Here is a 22,482-nt window from a genome sequence, read left to right on the forward strand (position 1 = left end):
AAAACCCATCTATATGTTGCCTCCAAGAAACTCATTTTAAGCCTGAAGACACCTCCAGATTTAAAGTGAGGGGGTGGAAAAGAATTTACCATGCTAATGGACATCAGAAGAAAGCAGGAGTGGCAATCCTTATATCATATCAATTAGATTTTAAGCCAAATACTATAATAAGAGATGAGGAAGGACACTATATCATACTCAAAGGGTCTGTCCAACAAGAAGATCTAACAATTTTAAATATCTATGCCCCCAACGTGGGAGCAGCCAACTATATAAACCAATTAATAACAAAATCAAAGAAACACATCAACAATAACACAATAATAGTAGGGGACTTTAACACTCCCCTCACTGAAATGGACAGATCATCCAAGCAAAAGATCAACAAGGAAATACAGGCCTTAAACGACACACTGGACCAGATGGACATCACAGATATATTCAGAACATTTCATCCCAAAGCAACAGAATATACATTCTTCTCTAGTGCACATGGAACATTCTCCAGAATAGATCACATCCTCGGTCCTAAATCAGGACTCAACCGGTATCAAAAGATTGGGATCATTCCCTGCATATTTTCAGACCACAATGCTCTGAAGCTAGAACTCAACCACAAGAGGAAGTTTGGAAAGAACCCAAATACATGGAGACTAAACAGCATCCTTCTAAAGAATGAATGGGTCAACCGGGAAATTAAAGAAGAATTGAAAAAAATCATGGAAACAAATGATAATGAAAACACAACGGTTCAAAATCTGTGGGACACAACAAAGGCAGTCCTAAGAGGAAAATATATAGCGGTACAAGCCTTTCTCAAGAAACAAGAAAGGTCTCAGGTACACATCCTAACCCTACACCTAAAGGAGCTGGAGAAAGAACAAGAAAGAAACCCTAAGCCCAGCAGGAGAAGAGAAATCATAAAGATCAGAGCAGAAATCAATGACGTAGAAACCAAAAAAACAATAGAACAAATCAACGAAACTAGGAGCTGGTTCTTTGAAAGAATTAATAAAATTGATAAACCCCTGGCCAGACTTATCAAAAAGAAAAGAGAAAGGACCCAAATAAATAAAATAATGAATGAAAGAGGAGAGATCAAAACTAACACCAAAGAAATACAAACTATTATAAGAACATACTATGAGCAACTCTATGCGAACAAATTTGACAATTTGGAAGAAATGGATGCATTCCTAGAAACATATAAACTACCACAACTGAACCAGGAAGAAATAGAAAGCCTGAACAGACCCATAACCAGTAAGGAGATTGAAACAGTCAATCTCCTTACAAACAAAAATCTCCAAACAAACAAAAGCCCAGGGCCAGACGGCTTCCCGGGGGAATTCTACCAAACATTTAAAGAAGAACTAATTCCTATTCTCCTGAAACTGTTCCAAAATATAGAAATGGAAGGAAAACTTCCAAACTCATTTTATGAGGCCAGCATCACCTTGATCCCAAAACCAGACAAGGTTCCCATCAAAAAAGAGAGCTATAGACCAATATCCTTGATGAACACAGATGCGAAAATAATCACCAAAATACTAGCCAATAGGATTCAACAGTACATTAAAAGGATTATTCACCACGACCAAGTGGGATTTATTCCAGGGCTGCAAGGTTGGTTCAACATCCGCAAATCAGTCAATGTGATACAACACATCAATAAAAGAAAGAACAGGAACCATATGATACTCTCAATAGATGTTGAAAAATATTTGACAAAGTACAGCATCCCTTCCTGATCAAAACCCTTCAAAGTGTAGGGATAGAGGGCACATACCTCAATATCATCAAAGCCATCTATGAAAAACCCACCGCAAGTATCATTCTCAATGGAGAAAAACTGAAAGCTTTTCCGCTAAGGTCAGGAACACGGCAGGGATGTCCATTATCACCACTGCTATTTAACATAGTACTAGAAGTCCTAGCCTCAGCAATCAGACAACAAAAGGAAATTAAAGGCATCCAAATCGGCAAAGAAGGAGTCAAACTATCACTCTTCGCAGATGATATGATACTATATGTGGAAAACCCAAAAGACTCCACTCCAAAACTGCTAGAACTTGTACAGGAATTCAGTAAAGTGTCAGGATATAAAATCAATGCACAGAAATCAGTTGCATTTCTCTACACCAACAACAAGACAGAAGAAAGAGAAATTAAGGAGTCAATCCCATTTACAATTGCACCCCAGACCATAAGATACCTAGGAATAAACCTAACCAAAGAGGCTAAGAATCTATACTCAGAAAACTATAAAGTACTCATGAAAGAAATTGAGGAAGACACAAAGAAATGGAAAAATGTTCCATGCTCCTGGATTGGAAGAATAAATATTGTGAAAATGTCTATGCTACCTAAAGCAATCTACACATTTAATGCAATTCCTATCAAAGTACCATCCATCTTTTTCAAAGAAATGGAACAAATAATCCTAAAATTTATATGGAACCAGAAAAGACCTCAAATAGCCAAAGGAATATTGAAAAAGAAAGCCAACATTGGTGGCATCACAATTCTGGACTTCAAGCTCTATTACAAAGCTGTCATCATCAAGACAGCATGGTATTGGCACAAAAACAGACACATAGATCAATGGAACAGAATAGAGAGCCCAGAAATAGACCCTCAACTCTATAGTCAACTAATCTTCGACAAAGCAGGAAAGAATGTTCAATAGAAAAAAGACAGCCTCTTCAACAAATGGTGTTGGGAAAATTGTCAGCCACATGCAGAAAAATGAAAGTGGACCATTTCCTTACACCACACATGAAAATAGACTCAAAATGGATGAAGGACCTCAATGTGAGAAACGAATCCATCAAAATCCTTGAGGAGAACACAAGCAGCAACCTCTTCAACCTCAACCACAGCAACTTCTTCCTAGGAACATCACCAAAGGCAACAGAAGCAAGGGCAAAAAGGAACTATCGGGACTTCATCAAGATCAAAAGCTTTTGCACAGCAAAGGAAACAGTGAACAAAACCAAAAGACAACTGACAGAATGGGAGAAGATATTTGCAAATGACATATCAGATAAAGGGCTAGTATCCAAAATCTATAAAGAGCTTAGCAAACTCAACACCCAAAGAACAAATAATCCAATCAAGAAATGGGCAGAAGACATGAACGGACATTTCTGCAAAGAAGATATCCAGATGGCCAACAGACACATGAAAAAGTGTTCCACATCTCTCAGCATCAGGGGAACACAAATCAAAACCATAATGAGATACCACCTCACACCAATCAGAATGGCTAAAATTAACAAGTCAGGAAATGACAGATGCTGGCAAGGATATGGAGAAAGGGGAACCCTCCTACATCGTTGGTGGGAATGCAAGTTGAGGCAACCACTCTGGGAAACAGCATGGAGTTTCTTCAAAAGGTTGAAAATAGAGCTACCCTACGACCCAGCAATTACACTACTGGGTATTTACCCTAAAGACACAAATGTAGTGATCTGAAGGGGCACATGCACCTGAATGTTTATAGCAGCAATATCCACAATAGCCAAACTATGGAAAGAACCTAGATGTCCATCAACAGATGAATGGGTAAAGAAGAGGTGGTATATATATACAATGGAATACTATGCAGCCATCAAAAGAAAGGAAATCTTGCCATTTGTGACAACATGGATGGAACTAGAGGGTATTATGGTGAGCGAAACAAGTCAATCAGATAAAGACAATTAACATATGACCTCCCTGATATGAAGAATTTGAGAGACAAAGTGGGCCGTTTGGGGGGGTAGGGAAGTAAAAAAATGAAACACCATGGTATCAGGAGGGAGAGAAAACATAAGAGACTCTTAATCTCACAAAACAAATTAAGGGTTGCTGGGGGGAGGCGGGGATGAAGCGGGTGGTTGGGTTATGGACATTGGGGAGGGTACGTGCTATGAGGAGTGTTGTAGAGTGTGTAAGCCTGAGGATTCACAGACCTGTACCCTGGGTCTAGTAATACATTATATGTTAATTAAAAATAATAAAAAATTTGAAAAATGAATATAACCACTTGCAAAACACAGATGGATCTTAAAAACATAATAATTGATTTGAGAAAACTGGTAAGCATATGAACAAAAATGAGAAGGGGGATAAAATAAAACAGACAGCAAACACATAATGTGTGATCCCAACTACATGAAATTCAAAAACAGTCCAGCTATTCAAAATTGGCTTGAGATATGTGGCAGGCAGACTCTTAAAGTAGCTCTCAGACTCTCTACCTCCTAATGTTCATACTCTTGTCTAAACCCCTTTCTTCTGAAAATGGGTGGGACCTGTTACTGTCTTGTAACCAATAGGATACAGCAAAATGATGGACTATACATGATCATGTTGCATAAGAATGTACCAACTGTCCTGTTGGAGTCTCTCTTTCCCTTGCTAGTTTTGATTAAGCAAGCCACCATGTTGGGGGACTTATGTAGTAAGGATTTCCAGTTGAGTTCCTGCATGGGTTTCTAGCTTACTGACAGCCAGCAAGAAAATGAAACCCCCATTCCTACTGAAAAGAAGTGAATTCTGCCCACAAACTGAGTTCGCTTGGAAGTGGATTCTTCCAGAGTCAAATTTTCAGATGAGACCCCCACCTCTGCTAACATCTTGACTGTGGCTCACAGAAGACCTAGCTAAGCCATGCCTGGACTCTCTTGACCCACAGAAACTGTAAGATCATAAATGAATGTTGTTTTAAGTCACAAAGTCTGTTGCAATTTGTTAAAAATAGTAGAAAACTAATACAGAATGTGTCTTAGCTCCAACTCCCTAGAATCTGAGCCTGAGACAGAGATTCTGGTTCAAGGGATTCATTCATTGGAGCTATGCTGTCAAGAGAAGGAAATAAAGGAAGCAAGGTAAGGTAAGAGAAAGACTACTACAAGAATAAGGTCTTACAAACCATCAGAGACTGTGGACTCTGAGAAACAAACTGAGGGTTTTGGAGGGGAGGAGGAAGCAGGGGATTGGTTGAGCCTGGTGGTCTGTATTATGGAGGGCACATATTGCATGGAGCACTAGGTGTGGTGCATAAACAATGAATTCTGGAACACCAAAAAGAAATTAAATTTAATTTAATTTAAAAAAGAATAAGGTCTTAGCTAAAGACTAGCTTCTGTCTGATCCCAGGGTGAAGCACGGGAGCATCATAGTTAGTTCCACCTTGAGTTCCAGAATGGCCTTTTCTGCCATAGTGCTAGTCAGTTAGTACTGAGGCTGTGGAGACTCCCATTCGGCCAATGGCAATTCTCCAAATAAGTGAACAGCTGTGAATTTTTGCCATGCAAAACTCACAGCATCTGCTAAAGGAAATGTGAGATGCAGAGTAGAGGGCTAACAGCTTCCACTACAGACTGCATAATCAAGGTAAAATTTTAAGGAATGCTAGGAAGCAGATAGCATAAAAATCAGCAGCATTGAGATGGGTAATACGGAGATTTTCTGGGATTCTAGCAATGTACTAGTTCTTAACCTAGGTGGTGTGACATTGATGTACTTTTTGCACCTGTGTTTTTTATTTTATGTACTTTCCTACTAACCCATTACATTCACAATAAAATAAAATTTTAAAAATTCTGTCTGGACAGAATGGCATCTCTAAGCTAAAGAAATTTGAGGAGCATTGAGAATTGCTTTTACCTATCTCATATTGTGGTCTCTTATATGGCATTGCACTGTGGTATATCTAATCCATTTTTTAATTTTACTATCCTCAATCCTTATTTTGTATACTCTGAATCTCACCAGACCAAGAAGTCAGAAAATTTTGTCACATTAACTATTAGGGAAGCAAAGCTGAACTTGGGGTGGAGAAGGGGAAAAGATGCACAAAGTAAAAATAGGTTAACTAGAAAATGCAAGATAATTCATGATCATGCAAGCTAGTGAACAAGTTCAGAAGAACAGGAATTGTTGGCACTCATCAAAAAGACTTTATAAGGGAAGTGAATGTTTGCATTATAATTATTCTAATTCTCTAATAATAAAAAGGGAGGGAGTATAGAAGTAAAGAATAGACAAACTAGAGCTCAAGTTTTCAGCAGGAAGGTTTTTGCCAAATAAAATTTGAATCGCAAATCCCAGTCTTCATATTAAAAATGAAAAATATCAGACAGGATCCAGAGTAAGCCACTTGGGTCATTTTAGCATGAAATTCTTAGTCGTTTCCTACCATTTCTCACACTATTTTCAAACAGCATGATGGAACCCCATGAGATGGATTCTAATGTGATGACCAGCCATAACCCACATACTCCCTGGAAAATTCCAAGCAGTTACCATCAATTACAGGCAGATAATTATCTCTCAGTGACTTTCATAAACCGCGATTTTTCTCTAAACACAGAAAAGGAATTTAAAAGGTGAAAGATAATGAATATCCAAGGAAATGAATATATGAGAAAGTTTCTAATGTGTGTATCAAATAATTAAGGAGGTTTGATTTCCTTATAATTCTTCCATTGGATCATCAAGTCAAGATGGATAGGTAAAATATATACGGGTAAAAAATATTTTTTAAAGATTTTATTCATTTATTTGACAGATAGAGATCATAAATAGGCAGAGAGGCAGGCGGGGGCAGTGGGGGGAGCAGGATCCCTGCTGAGCCCAGGACCCTGGGATCATGACCTGAGCCAAAGGCAGAGGCTTTAACCCACTGAGACACCCAGGCACCCCGTAAAAAATATTTTAGATGAAAAAAATAATACAGTACATCAGAGACAGTGTGTCCTCAGAAAATTTGTAGTTAGAGAGTACATCTTAGAACACTTAAGAGCTGAGCCGATGTAGACAAGTCACTTCTTGGGTCTCTTTCATGGGAGCACTGTCTATCAAATAAGACTGTATACTTTGGGGCACCCGGGTGACTCAGTCAGTTAAGTTTTTTTTGTTTGTTTTTTTTTTTTAAAGATTTTATTTATTTATTTGCCAGAGAGAGAGGGAGAGAGAGGGAGTGAGCACAGGCAAAGAGGCAGGCAGAGACAGAGGCAGAGGGAGAAGCAGGCTCCCTGCCGAGCAAGGAGCCCGATGTGGGACTCGATCCCAGGACCCTGGGATCATGACCTGAGCCGAAGGCAGCTGCTTAACCAACTGAGCCTCAGGGACCTGGGACTGAGCCCAATGTGGGGCTCCCTGCTCAGCTGGGAATCTGCTTCTCCCTCTCCCTCTGCCTCTTCCCCCTGCTTGTGCTCTTTCTCTCTCTTTCACTGTCTCCCTCCCTCAAATAAATAAATAAAATCTTTAAAAAAAAAAAAGGGTTGTGTAGCCGAAGGCATTTTGCAAACTATTCTACAAAAGTCAAAGGCACTTTTGCAGACTTCTGGAATTCACTTTTAGTTTATGACCTGGAAAAGGGGACTGATTTTTCTAGACTTATCAATCTTGTTTCAGAATATTTTAAATATTACTAAACAACAACAGAAATAAGCTGTGAAAAAAACCAAAAACATAACAGTTTAACTACAGCACTTGCTTTTCACCTAAAGGCATCAACCACTGTACTGGAAGCATGGGAAAAATCTTTCCACTTTGGAATGTTCTGTGAAATTACCCTGAGCCACAACCCAGGACATAGTGTTAGAAGAAAAGATAACTCCCCCAGGTGAAAACTTTTTCCTTCATCACTAAGTGGATCATGAATCAGTTTTAGCCTATGGTGTTCTACTCCATTGAGCCCAGAACATCCAGCAGTTTCCAGAATCTGCCAAACCATCAAGCACGACAGACAATTCCCTTTAAGCCGATTCAAGTGCCGAAAAGCAGTGGGCTAGAACTTCTCCCCAAAATCTGGAGCTCAATGATGTGTAGGCTTCATTCCTCTTAAGAAAAATAACTCAAACTCTATAGTAATTTTGCAAGGTTTGGTTAAGATATACTTCTAATTTTGGTACTTTTTATTCTTTGCTTTTGTTTTTATTTCTCAGTGAATATAAAATAAACTGTTGCGATTCTGATCGTGACTTTTGTTTCTTAGCTTTCTAAGTACGCTTCAACTATATGCTTATAAAACAATTGGTTTTATTTGAACACGATAGCAGGAAATAAAGAGAACTAAAAAGGTGAAAGTGGAAAGCTCAAATCAACAAAACATGTCAAATTAGATGCAATGCTGGACAGTAGTAATCAAATACCCAGTCATTACACATTACACTAATGATATGCTATTTATTTAGAGTATGTTAGTGCATGTGTGTAGGCGTATGAGTGTGTGTGTGTATAAACATAAGATAAGCCAAAAACATAACAGTTTATCTACAGCACTTGCTTTTCACCTAAAGGCATCAACCACTCTACTGGAATTATATATTATATTATATATATTATATTATATATTATAATTATATATATTACTATGTATAATAAGCATGCACATATATACATATATATACCTATACAGAGAGAGAGAAAACAAGCTCAATGTATATTCATTAAAGGAATGGGTTTGACGTAATTCAAGTAAAAAATAAATATAAATGTAGCATGATTTTAATAGAATATTATAGGGAGGGATGGTCTTTAGCTGGTAAAATGGGAAGTACAACTCTAAGAGACTAGAGGGGTGCCTGGCTGGCTCAGTTAGTAGGTACGCAAATCTTGATCTCTGGATTGTGAGTTCAAGCCCCATGGTAGGTGTAGAGATTATTTAAAATAAAATAAATAAATAAAATCTTTAAAGAGGGGTGCCTGGGTGGCTCAGTCTGTTCAGTGTCTGCCTTCAGCTCAGGTCATGATCCCAGGGTAATGGGATGGAACACCACATCGGGCTCTCTGCTCAGTGGGAGCCTGCTACTCCTCCCTCTGCCAGCCTCTCTCCCTGCTTGTGCTCTCTCTCTCTGCCAAGTGAACAAGTAAAATCTTAAAAAAAAAAATCTTGGGGCACCTGGGGTGCCCATGACCTTGGGGCACCTTCGGCTCAGATCAGGATCTCAGGGTCCTGGGATGGAGCCCCGCATCAGGCTCTCTGCTCAGCGGGGCACCTGCTTCCTCCTCTCTCTCTGCCTGCCTCTCTGCCTACTTGCGATATCTCTCTCTCTCAAATAAATAAATAAAATTTTTTTTAAAAAAATCTTTAAAGAGACTAGAATTTACTCTCCAACCAACTAAGTAAAAAAAATGTTTGGGGACACACGAAGGATAATAAACCATTTTTCTTTGGCTGATATATAACTATTATAATTATGTATTATGATCATTATTCCCTTTTATAGTGGATATTTAAACATCAAAAATGAGATGCTATCTTAAATTTTTTTATAAAAATGGACTAAATTTTACTTTATGGAGAACACATTGTATTGTTTCTGTTTTGTTTTTTTCTAATTTCTTGACTGACCAGAGCAGTTTGCCAGACTCTCATCTTTGGACTATCATTTTGGTTTTGGAGCCTCCATCATAGACCATACAAGATAGAAGTTCTTGAATGAGAAATAATCATACCAGCTGAGAATCCAGCTGACCCATGAAATAGTCCTGCCCTTTCATGGTTGAGTCGAGAGTATCAACAGATTGAAATTTTGAAAGTGTAGAGAATTTGGACTTTGCCTGAAAAGATTTATTTCATGTTTACCATAGGCCATTTTTAATTATTAATCAGTTTATAATCATCGTTATCTAGTTTAGTATGCTCAAATTTTATTTTTACATACTCCCACTTTTCTATAGAAGTAAACTAGGTGAAAATAGTCAAACTCCATGAAAGAAACCATTTGGGAAATTTAAGAATGCACTGACATGAGTAATATATACACTAGATTCAAGTCAGTTTTGTGGGAAATCCATTCAATAATACAGCTTCTTCCGGCAATAATGATATGGGTTTAAAGTGGGAGCTAGTGACTAAATGGTTTAATATTTAAGATGTCGGTTTGGCAACCAATAATAATGAAGACACTGAAGAAATCTGGCAAAACAAATGAAAATTTTCTGGTCCTCTTTGAAATCTTTGTTACAAAGCCCTGACTTATCTAGGAAACATTATTTCCCCTTTTATAGTATTAATAAAAGTACTAATGAAAATTATGAAATTCTCTCCTTAACTATAAAGAAAATCATCACCATGACAGTTAATATTTATTGATCTTTTACCATGTGCTTGACAAATTACAATGTATTTTGCCTGTATTGTACAATGTAATCCCAACAACAATCCTTTTAAATTAAGTAGTTACTAGCTCCATATTTTAGATTAAATATAAATTTAAATTTATATTTAAATTTAGACCGATTAAATACTTTGCCTAAAGCACTCCCTATGTCTTTATTTTTTCTTTTATCTAATTCTTTAATTTATTCAACAGATATTTATTGACAACCTACTATGTGCAAGACCTTACAGTACTATGGATATTACTAAGAGTTTTTAAGAAAGCATCAACCTGAACTAGAGAATTTGTTCCTCAGCAGACAACTTCTCCTACTCCCATTAGTAGTAATTAAAGCATAGGGATATTTTTAAATTTCCATAGAAATGGCACTCCCACTGCACCTAAAATTTTGCTCCCAAATCAAACTGTTCACCATTACAGTCATATCACAGAAGTAAAATTTGAGGGATTCCAGGAATTTCTACCTAACAGAAACAAACCCCTCTGACCTGACATTGAGAAGCTATGAATGATACAAAGCAATGAAATAACATTTGTGCAGAATTTATCCTGAATATAATTTATTAGATCTGGCCCCTATCTTCTTTCATATGGTCTTCCATCTTTTTTTTTTTTCAGCTCAAAATGTTTTTACATATTTGATTTAAAAGGAAACACATTTGTCACCAAAATCTATTGAATATTTATTTAAATGAATATGAATCATCAACTTGTGCTCATTGTTACTATTAGTCATAAATGTATCTTTCATATATATATATATATATATATATATATACATACATACATGAAATGACATCTTAAAATGTTCCTAGTGAAATGCTAAAGACAAAGAATAATTTGGCATTTGCAAATATGCCCAGCAAACAAGAGGAAAAAAAAGACATATCTGAGAGCAACAACTATATAAATTTATCTGTTGATAACCAGCAACTATTGCAGTGACCTTTTTATAACTGCAAATAATTAGCCATGATTTCAAGAGAGCAGTTTTGGCACTTCAAATTTCCTTGATATGTTGCCATTGATTTAAAACAGTCAAAATTGTTTTACTGTAAAAATATCCATAAAATATAAGTAAATAGTATTAAAAATAAATGAAATAATTAGCTTCATCTGGCAGTATAGAAAAAATCAGGTTAAAAATTTTATTCTTGATGAGCTTGTAGGGAAAGAGGCAGCTTCATACACTGAGGTTAGAATTGTGAATTGGGGGCGCCTGGGTGGTTCAGTGGATTAAGCTGCTGCCTTCGGCTCAGGTCATGATCCTAGTGTCCTGGGATCGAGTCCCACATCGGGCTCTCTGCTCAGCAGGGAGCCTGCTTCCCTCTCTCTCTCTCTCTGCCTGCCTCTCCATCTACTTGTGATTTCTCTCTGTCAAATAAATAAATAAAATCTTTAAAATAAATAAATAAATAAATAAATAAAATCTTTAAAAAAAAAATTCTCCATACTATATTCTCCATTTGTATATCTACTCTATGACTATTAGTAAATATGCATACAATAAACATTTATAAGTATCAATGGTATATTGCATTATTCTATAATAGCACAAACATATAATTTATCTATACATTAATGTATATTTATAAATATATACATATGTAAATTTTATGTAAGTACTAAAACTGTGCTAATGATTGAAAAGACAGATAACTGCCTAACAAAATAACTGAGATTAAAGACTGCATGTGCTGACAGATTACAAATAATGTCTCCAACAAATTGAATAGGAAAGAAATAGTGAGGAATTACTAAAGTTAATGAAATATGGAAAAGGGATTATTTAACAAAATTAGGTAATCAAAAAACATTATGACTATAACCCAAAGGAATTTGAAATTCTATCAAAAAAACACTGCAAGAAGAAATGTAGAGGGAAAATATGGTTATTGACCCTAAAATTTTCAAATTTCAAGGAAATACTCTAAATCCATCTCTACATTTCATGAAATAAAAAAGTTGTTTTTAGTGAAAAATACTTAGTGACATATTTTAATAATTTTTTTCTTTTTTGAATGTAAAATCAGAAAAAATAGATTTACATACTTCATTTAACAGTTCATGAAAATCTGCTATTTTGAAAATTAGACATATGGGTCTAGGACATGCAGGTAGATTAGCACATTGGGAAGGGCAATTTAGGACTTTATGTTCTTTCTGAATGATGTCATCACTTTAAGACCACTAGACATGTGGGCTGATAAAGATCTTGCTTTAGAACTTATCCTGCATTTAACCTGTCCTGGATGTGTTTCCATTAGTACTGATGATTTTCCTTTTTCTTGAATGAAAGGGTCTTAATTTGTAAATTGGAAGCCAAAAGTCAAGAGACCTTTCAATCTCCATTCCCCACATAGTTCAATGGAAGAAATAAAAAATCTTTTCTTGCTTTTGACAGAAACCTCAACCCAATGTCAACACAGACAAAGCACACAGTCATTGTATTTTGTACCTACATAAGTAGTAGGCATATAGCTGGGCTAGTAAAATGAGCTCTTTTCTACCATCTGAGGGTTTGGCAGTTGACTGTCTATTTAAAGAACAGATAGTACTTATTAACAGAAAAGAGAATTACTTAGGCTAAAGTCTTCGTTTACTACCATATTAAACCAGAAAACCAATGTTTTTCATATTCCTCTATTAGAAAATACTCTGTTTACTGTATTAATATTAAAAAAGAAAAGAAAAGATGAACCTAAGTGTCCATATTTACCATTAAAATAAAAATAGATTTAGAGGTAACAGTATTATTCACATGACTGGCTTTCTCAAAGGCCTTACCAAAAACAAAACAAAACAAAAACCCGCAGAATTCAGTTCAAAGAGCCATTTATTTTCCCAATAAATCTGCAAATTATAGACCGAGTAACACTAAAACAGAAAGACACAAAAATTAGTTCCTGGAAGCAATATCAGTGCTTGAGGGTGGGGTTGGGGCAGAAAACCTGATACCTAAAGTAATCAATTAGCTTGAAGCCTCTACCAGTGTAAATACATTTAGATTCATTTACTTACTGAGCATTGTCTGCACAGTAGCAACCTGAACAAAGTGGGGCAAAAGAGGTGGAAAATATAATGACTGGTACAAAAGAAGTAAGAGGTAGGCTGGACAGGTGTAAAGCATGTGGAAGAAGGATGACTCTTTTTCTTATGACTAACTAGGCCAACAGCTGGCTGCTGGCTCCATTCCCTGACGGAGAAAACCCAGCAGAGAGCGCACACTGGAAAAGCATCAGGAAAACACGGTAAGTTCACTTTTGACCATACTGAGAATGAGGTTCTCAAGTGAAAATGTCAAGAAAATAGATATTAAGAGTCTGATCTGAGGGAGACATCTGGGGCTGCTGACATCTTCACTGGGTAATTAAAGCCATGAAAATGGGTGAGTTCACTCCAAATGTATGCTTACAGATAGAAGATGGCCCAAGAGAGTCATAAGCGACACCAATGAAAACACAAAAGGGGATCCACAAAGAAGAGACCCAACTTAATTTCCATCCAGGATAGAAGAACCATTTTTCTGACCTTCCAAAAATAGGATTATAGAAATTGTTTCACTCCCTTGGCCTTAAGGGTGTACTGCAGGGCTAATAACCAGAGTTTTAGGTGGCTTAGAGGAGTCCCCTTTTTTTTTTTTTAAGAGGAATCCTTTGTGCACATCCATATACAGCATGTTAAGCAATGGCAGGCAGCTATATTGTATGCAATATAGAGAGGTCCAACCAAGTAACTGACGGTGGAAGGCAGATTTCTCAAGTCACTCTCAGCTCTCAAGGTTAAATTATGGGAGGGCTGTCTCCATTGTACCTTCTTAAGGAAGTGAAATTGGGAGATTTAACCTGAATAATTCACATGAAAATAAAACCATTTGGGGCTTGTCATTGCTTAATGTAGAAATCCATCATTATTTTAAACAATTGGATACACTTAGATCTCCACTTTTACGACAGAAACTCAGGAGGCATGTAACTATATATTCATTCTCAGTAAAACTCTTTGTTGCCAAGAAAAGTATAAAAGCTAAGAGGTCGGAAGAAGAGTCTGCCTTCTCTCAGAGTGTGCAGTTTTGCGGTGACTTCACCAGATTGCAGAATACTTAACCCTGATCACACCTGGCTTTCTTCTCAACCATACAGTGCAAAGCTGTAAGTGTATTGAAATGACTTCCCTGAAGTATTTCACAGTTCCCTGTGATTTGAAAGAAACCCAATTCTTGAATGAAATGAAACATCCTTTGTCAGAAAATTAGCATCATCATTAGGGCCGGCATTACAGGAATGCATTTCAGGAACTAATAAAAGGTTATGCACAGTCCAACTGGAGATAAAAATACGTGCATTTCCTCCACAAAGGGGAAACTTCCCTGCAAGATCCAGGACCTCCTAGAAAATGCTACTATAAGTGGTAGTCTCCACTGGTCACAAAATGATCTCCTAATCCAGAGTAATCACAGCCTATGGAGGTTCTCCATTATCAAAATATTATTTAATTAGTGCAGAACCTGGTTGGCTCAGATTAAGTGGTAAATAAGTGTCCAAATCTTGATTTCAGCTCAGGTTATGATCTCAAAGTCATGAGACAGAGCCCCGCATCAGACTCCATACTGGAGTGGAGTCTGCTTAGGAATCTCCCTCTCCCTCTGTCCCTGCTGCCCCCCAGAATAAATAAATAAATAAAATATATGTATAATTTAATTAGAATAAAATAATTTGAATTTAGGCATAAATGCTATGTGTGACTCATAAGAGAATGATATTTTTGATGATATAAGAGAACCTTTGTTTTATCTACATATATGCATAGCCCACCTCTGAAATCCCTCTCTGCTACCAGTAAGAGCAACATTTACAATCAGCTTCAGAAAGGAAAGAGTCCTCTGGGTCCTCTCCCTGGGGCAACTTAACACAACATGACACATCTTTATCCTCGCTTTCGTGGTTGCATCTATAGGAATGTGCTAAGAACAGTCTCTGTCTTGCCTAAACTACATTCTGTCCAACATTAGCATGGAGCAGTGGGAAACTGTACCCTGCCCCCTTTTTAAGAAGTGAGAGGTAGAAGTTCTTTGCTTTCTGTTTTGATCTCATAGTGTGAATCTCTGTTCTTTCTCTCTTTAATCAGAGCAAAATATCTACTTTTAGTTTCATCCTTAGACTTAGGAAATTCTTCTTTGACCAGTCCAAAATGGTAGTGCCATAACAGAAGCATGTACAAGGCCCACTGTGGCAGAGAGGAGGCGGGGAAACTCTCTGCCTAGGGGAAAAAAAAGAACACTTAAAGACTAGAAGAACTTGCTCTCAAAGAATAAATATATGTTTTCCCATGAAGGCAAAGCAGCAAGAATACATTTGGTAAAGGAAACAGCATGTGCAAAGGCACATGAAATGGCAATATTTTCTTGGATAACTACAAAAAAAATTAATGATGTCTCAAGTGTAAGAAGTAGGGGATGAATCTAGTGGATAAGAACTCCAGCTATGAGCTATGTGCAATGCAAATAATACCAGACTTTATTCTCTGAAGGTGATGACTTTCAGTGAAAGTTTCAAAGCAAGGGAGGGTATGATCAGATTAGCACTGTAGTCTGACCATAAAGACGACCTCAATCAGAAGGCTCAGGGAACAGCTTTCTCAGGATAGGAGGCCAGTTATGTTAAACAATCCCTCGTTTGCTATCTACTTTACACCGAAAAATACAATGACTGTATATCACTTACAATATCAAAAATAGTCTAGACTTACACACACATGTCCTTGGACTCACTTCAACAGCTAAAGAAAGAAGTGATTTATAAGAAATGCTAGCAAACATATTTTTTTGGATGGAGAAGGGTGACATTTGTGCACAAGAAAATGCCAGAGTAAATAAATTAGCACCTTCAACCAAAAAATCACAGAATATATATTCTTTCTAAAGGGATTGAAAGTCAAAAGGCTTTAATTCCACATGAGGTACTATTCTTTCTTTAGTTAAAACAATAATAATATCACATGTTTTTTACATCTTTATAAATTATAAATTATTTTCAAATTTAATATCTCATATAATCAATACAACATCTCATGTAATGACCTAGAGAGTGAAATAGGGCCTACTCTTTTGTCTCCATTTCTTATGTATGTCAAAACTAAGGCCATGAAGCTAGCAGAAAGAGCAGAATCCAAGTAGTGGGTCTTGAATCCATGTCCTTAAACTTTAGGCTTATTGGGGTTTTTTAATTACTCAATACTACATATGTACAAAATGACACATTTGTTCACATCGTTTGCTTTAACAACTAAGGATTCCAGAAAATCAAGCTAACTAATTTTCAATGGATTGAGGAAGCTTACCTCAAGTTTTCCAATCTTTTTGTGCTCTCAGCAACCAAAGATGCTCAGGTAAACAGATCGTCTCGAAGACAAACCCACCAGGCACTCCCTATGATATCAGTACCATTTTCCTCCAATATTCCTGCTTCCATCTCATCTCCCCTCCCATTGAATTACCCCGTTTTTGTTTTGTTTTGTTGGTTTTTTTTTTTTTTAAGATTATTTATTTATTTAGGGAGAGAGAGAGTGAGTGCAGGAAGGAGCAGAGGGAGAAGGAAAAGCAGACTCCATGCTGAGTGCAGAGCCCAATTTCACAACCCCTAGATAATAACATGAGTTGAAATCAAGAGTCAGATGCCGGGGCACCTGGGTGGCTCAGGTCGTGATCCCAGGTCAGGGTCCTGCGATGGAGCCCCACATCAGGCTCCCTGCTCAGCGGGGGGTCCTGCTTCTCCCTCTCCCTCTCCTGCTCCCCCTGTCTGTGTTCTCCTGCTCTATCTCTTTCAAGTAAATAAATAACTAAAATCTTTATTTATTTGAGAGCGATAGAGAGAGACAGCAAGAGCAGGAACACAAGAAGGGGGAGTGGGAGAGGGAGAAGCAGACTCCCAGCTCAACAGGGGGCCCATGGGGGGCTCAATCCCAGGACCCTGGGACCATGACCTGAGCTGAAGGCAGACACTTAACCGATTGAGCCACCCAGGCACTCCTAAATAAGTAAAATCTTTAAAAAAAAAAAAAAAAAGAAAGAAAGAAAGAAAAAAATCAGAAGTCTAATCAACACATTAATAACAATAAGCTTTTTTTTCCAATTTATTTATTTTCAGAAAAACATTATTCATTATTTTTTCACCACACCCAGTGCTCCATGCAAGCCGTGCCTTCTGTAATACCCACCACCTGGTACCCCAACTTCCCACCCCCCCGCCACTTCAAACCCCTCAGATTGTTTTTCAGAGTCCATAGTCTCTCACGGTTCACCTCCCCTTCCAATTTACCCAAATTCCCTTCTCCTCTCTAACAATAAGCTTTAAATTGATATAGCATCTTTCTTTTTTGGAAACTCAAACTACGTTTGTGATTGCTTTACGGGGAATTGGTCGGGAGTTTTTGTAGTGTGTCTGTCTTTCACTCTACGGTGTTATTTGACTCCATGCTATTTTCTCTTTCTGACTCCATGCCTCTACCAAAAAAGTAGAACATGAAAAAGAAGGTGTCATGCGATCATCACATAATTAAAGTCCCCACCATTTCAATCTATCATACATGGTTTATGAGAGAGGAATGCCTAAAAAGCTGGATATTAATTCAAAAATTGAGTAAAAGCAAAGCACTGGTTAGTTCAGTTCTTTGAGTTCGCCTATGGGGTGGTGACCATCACTTTTCTGTTTGCCACTAACACCATTGTGTAGTATAAAAAAGCTGCAAAAGCTAGCGTTTGAATTACACAGTAGTCAAGCCAGATAATTAAATTTCCCTTCCGGAAAGAATATGTCCCTGCTGAGGAAACCTTATTGCATACTGCTGTTCATGGTGACCATTATCAAATTTGTAGGACATGTCTCTGTATTATAACGATTCATTTAAAAGTTATCATTACACAACCTAATATGGTTAGGAAAGGGAGCAAAAATTCCAGCATAGTTTGAAGGAGGATCTGAAATGCCCCCAAGATTTATTTAACAAAGTACATTCTAGCTCTTTATCAATGGCAAAAAGAGCAATTGCCCAAAGAGTTCTTGCTTTTCTCTAATGGATGGTAAATAAAAATCTTCTGCCATAGGAAAATTGCATCCAATCCCCTAGAAGCTTCTCCCAACTGTTCTTTTGAGATATTTCAGTGTATTGAGTTGTTTTTGCATACATGGAAGAAGTAATGGTGATCTACTAACATGAAAATCAGTTCTGTTTATTTTTAAGGGAATCTAATCCTCCTGTCAATTCTGCTTTTGTGAATATATTATTGCAAATGTTTCCTCAAATATTAAGTGGGCATGTTGATATATTTTTAATGAAATTTAAGAATGTACTGCATAAGACATATATACACTTTCACTAGATTCACAGCAATCTCTCTTAAGATTTTTGGCTATTGTGAGTAGCCCTCATGTTTTCCTTAGAGAGACAGAAAAAGAAAGACAGATGTTACTATTATGCTATGTGGACATAAAGTACATTTGTGTCTCTCAGTTCTGTTTGGTTTGATTCAGGTGGAACACCTGTAGAATGAATAGTGACTATATTATGCCTTTTTCAATTCCTCACAGAACCAGAGTTAATGCTCAAAAAAATTGCAAATGAAGAATTTGTCAATCATCAAATAATCACTGACAATCTTCTGTGTATCATACATGATTCTTATGCATTACAGAGAATAAACAAAGTATAAAATGAAAGGTTTGCTTTTAAAAACCCTATAACTTTGTTGGAAAGACAACAATATTAATATTTTCAAATGTTCAGGTATTTAAATTATATCATAAATTTTTTTAAAGATTTTATTTATTTATTTGACAGACAGAGATCACAAGTAGGTAGAGAGGCAGGCAGAGAGAGAGGGGAAGCAGGCTCCCTGCTGAGCAGAGAGCCCAACGCGGGGCTCGATCCCAGGACCCTGAGACCATGACCTAAGCCAAAGGCAGAGGCTTAACCCACTGAGCCACCCAGGCGTCCCTATATCATAAATTTTAATCCTAAATTATGATCATACAAAATTACTATCAAACTTTTATTTCTAATTCATCCTGTCTGTATCCCTTCATGTCCTTCTGAAAAAGACATTTTTTCCATCAGTAAGATTAACTTAAACATGAATGAAATAAAGTGAAATATAGAAGAGATACTGTAAGTTTAATGAATATAGGTCTTCCATAATATTTGTGTTCCCAGGGTGCCTGGGTGGCTCAGTGGGTTAAAGCCTCTGCCTTCAGCTTGGGTCATGATCCCAGGGTCCTGGGATCGAGCCCCACATTGGGCTCTCTGCTCAGTGGGGACACTGCTTCCCCTTCTCTCTGTCTCTCTACCTGCTTGTGATCTCTCTCTCTCTCTCTCTGTGTCAAATAAATAAATAAAATACTTTTAAAAAAAGATTTGTGTTCCCAAGTATTTTCCTGTTCTATATTCAAATATCATTTATTGCTAGAAGAAAGGGTATCATATAGTTTAAAATGTTAATACATTTTACTGACAAACTTGGGGGTGGGATTGCAGATAGGGTATTTTCAATCACTGAGAAAGCCTTAGTTGGGTACTTCAAGCAGCTGCTTTCTCGTTTTATCATTACTATTTTTTACTCCAACCAGAAATATTACATATCAGTCCCTTCTTAAAAACTTCACCTGGCTCATTGTCACACAGGACGGGATCCAAGCATTCTGTCTTGCCAAAGTAAGGTATTTCACAAATGAACTCTTATCTACCTTTGCAGTCTCATTTTGGGCAAAGGTAGATGGCAATTTTCTAGGCTGACTTTGAGAGAGCAGCGAAAGAGGGTCAGTCCTATTTTGGCTGAGAATGGAATCCCAATATTTTGAAAATATTCACTTAAAAAGGCTGATATCGGTACTTGATTCAAAAAAGAGTATTTTAACAGCACAAAAATAAGCAAGGAAGTTTAGATGTTATCAAGGAACCAAGAGCACTGAATTGAACAAATTCTGCAGCTGATTGCTTTTTATTAGAATACAACATATATCAGAGGAGTATAAATTGCAGACAGCTCATTATTAAACAGAAAGATGAATAAAAGCAGACTGCATTTTATCTAAGTTATCCAGCTGATCAATCAACTCAAATGAGACTCTCTATTACAGGGATATCAGCCAAACTGGCACTCCAATCACTGATTGATAGAGGAGAGTAGGATTAATTGTGGGTCATAAAGAAAGAATAAAACAACCATTCTTTTTTTTATTTATAAATCTCTTAAAGAGATGATATGTTCTTAGACAGTTAGATAAATAAGCAAGCATATCTAGGACATTCATTTCAAAAAATCCAGACCATTGCTTATGCTATTCAGGTAACAACAAACTATCATATAATCCTCTTTTAATCAACCAAAAGAATTTAGATTCCCAAAGACCCAACACCAATCCCAGGATTTATTATCTATGCTATTAAAAAAAAACTTTGAGTATCTATGAGTCCCTGGTTTACCCATTATATTGATACTCACAAACCATTTAATGGGCTTTGGACTACCCATGGGTTAGACTAGCTTTGTGCTTCCTTTAAGTTCTCTTGCCCCTTTGACTAGCTTGAAGGTCCCAGGGATGTTATGCTGCTCTTAAATGGGCAGTCTGAAATGTGCTGCAAGTGACAGATTATGGTCAGGAGCCAGCTGTTCACATATTTGATCAGCCAGCGGGAAATCTTTCAGCAGCTCTTAAATAAAAAATACAGGATGGTGTCAGTGTTTGGTGACACTGTTTTTAATCTTCACATTTCTCACTGACAGGAGGTAATGGTTATCCATGGGAGACCTGTCACATGACAACAGCTTCTTTACCACCAGGAGAGTCACAATATGGCCTCTCAAACTACCTTAACAGTCATAGCATCTTGGGCTTCTCTTTCTGAAAATGCTATCTCACACCAGGGAGGAAAAAAGAAGACTTTTAGTAGTTCTAGAATTCTTTTTAATTTCTAAATAATTGCCAAATGTCTTCACTAATCTTAACATTACTATAATCACATAAATTAAAACAGAACATAAGGTTTGATTTCTGTTCCAATGTTCCTAAAATTAGACCATAGTGAACTAATTTATTGATAGGTCAAATTGATCAAATAATTGGTAGTAAAGACTGACATCTACCATTCCAGTTACCACTCATGGGAAGTAAAACTTTTCTTTTGCTGCTGAACACGGAAGAATGGGTTTCATTAGAAGGTCCTATTCCAAGGAATGTTTTATCTCAAATTCTGTCACTGTTGCAGGAATACCTATCATCAATTTATAGAAGGTCCAGAGAGGACTTCATTGTATTATATAGTAATTCACTAAAAGTCAACATTTATAGTAATAACACAGAGTATTCAGGCACAATGAGAATATAAAGCTGAGGCTCAAGCAATATTTTTTAAAAAGAAAGTTTCAAAGCAAAATAAAACATTTATTTACTTCAAACAAAATCATAAGGAAGGAAGTCCAGTTCTTTATTCCCACAAGCTTAACTTGGGCTTTGTTGGTTTCTTTTCTAGTGATGATGAGGGACTATTAGGTATACAACATTATTTGTGAAGGTCATTACCACAATGATAGATAATTGTAGGAGAGCTTATTTCTGGTATGTGTATGTATGTGTGTGCGTGCACACAAGCATACATGTACATATGGTCAGGTGCTCTACTTTGTAACTAGAACACAGACCTTGAACATAAAATATATTCTGTAAACATATAAATCACAACTGGCTTGAAGCTTACCCTTGCCCATATAGGAATCTCCTCAGAATATCAGGGGATTCAGGGCTTCTAAACCTCAAACCTATTGACATTTTGGGCCAGATAATCCTTTGTTGAGAAGGATAGTCCTGTGCACTATAGGAGGTTTAATTTAACATCTTCAGCCTCTACCCACTAGATACCAATAGCCCTCCTCTCTCAACCCCAAGTTAGGACAACCAAAAATGTCTCAAATCATTGCAAATGTCCCCTAGGTGGCAAAATTACTCCCAGTCAAGAAGAATCACTGTTGATACCCACAGTTTTCCAAATACATCTTTTTTTTTTTTTTAAGTTTTTCCTTAAATTCCAGTTAGTTAACATCCAGAGTAATATTCATTTCAGGTGCACAGTTTACCAATTCAACACTTACATACAATATCCTGTACTCATCACAAGTGCACTCCTTAATCCTCATCATCTATTTAACCCATGCCCCACCCACTTCCCTTCTTGTAACCATCAGTATGTTCTCTATAGTTAAGAGTCTATTTCTTGGTTTGCCTCTCTCTTTTTCCCCTATGATCATTTGTTTTGTTTCTTAAATTCCACATATGAGTGAAACCGTACGGTATTTGTCTTTCTTTGAGTGACT

Source organism: Neovison vison, chromosome 9 (assembly GCF_020171115.1).
Source record: "Neovison vison isolate M4711 chromosome 9, ASM_NN_V1, whole genome shotgun sequence".
Taxonomy (NCBI): domain Eukaryota; kingdom Metazoa; phylum Chordata; class Mammalia; order Carnivora; family Mustelidae; genus Neogale; species Neogale vison.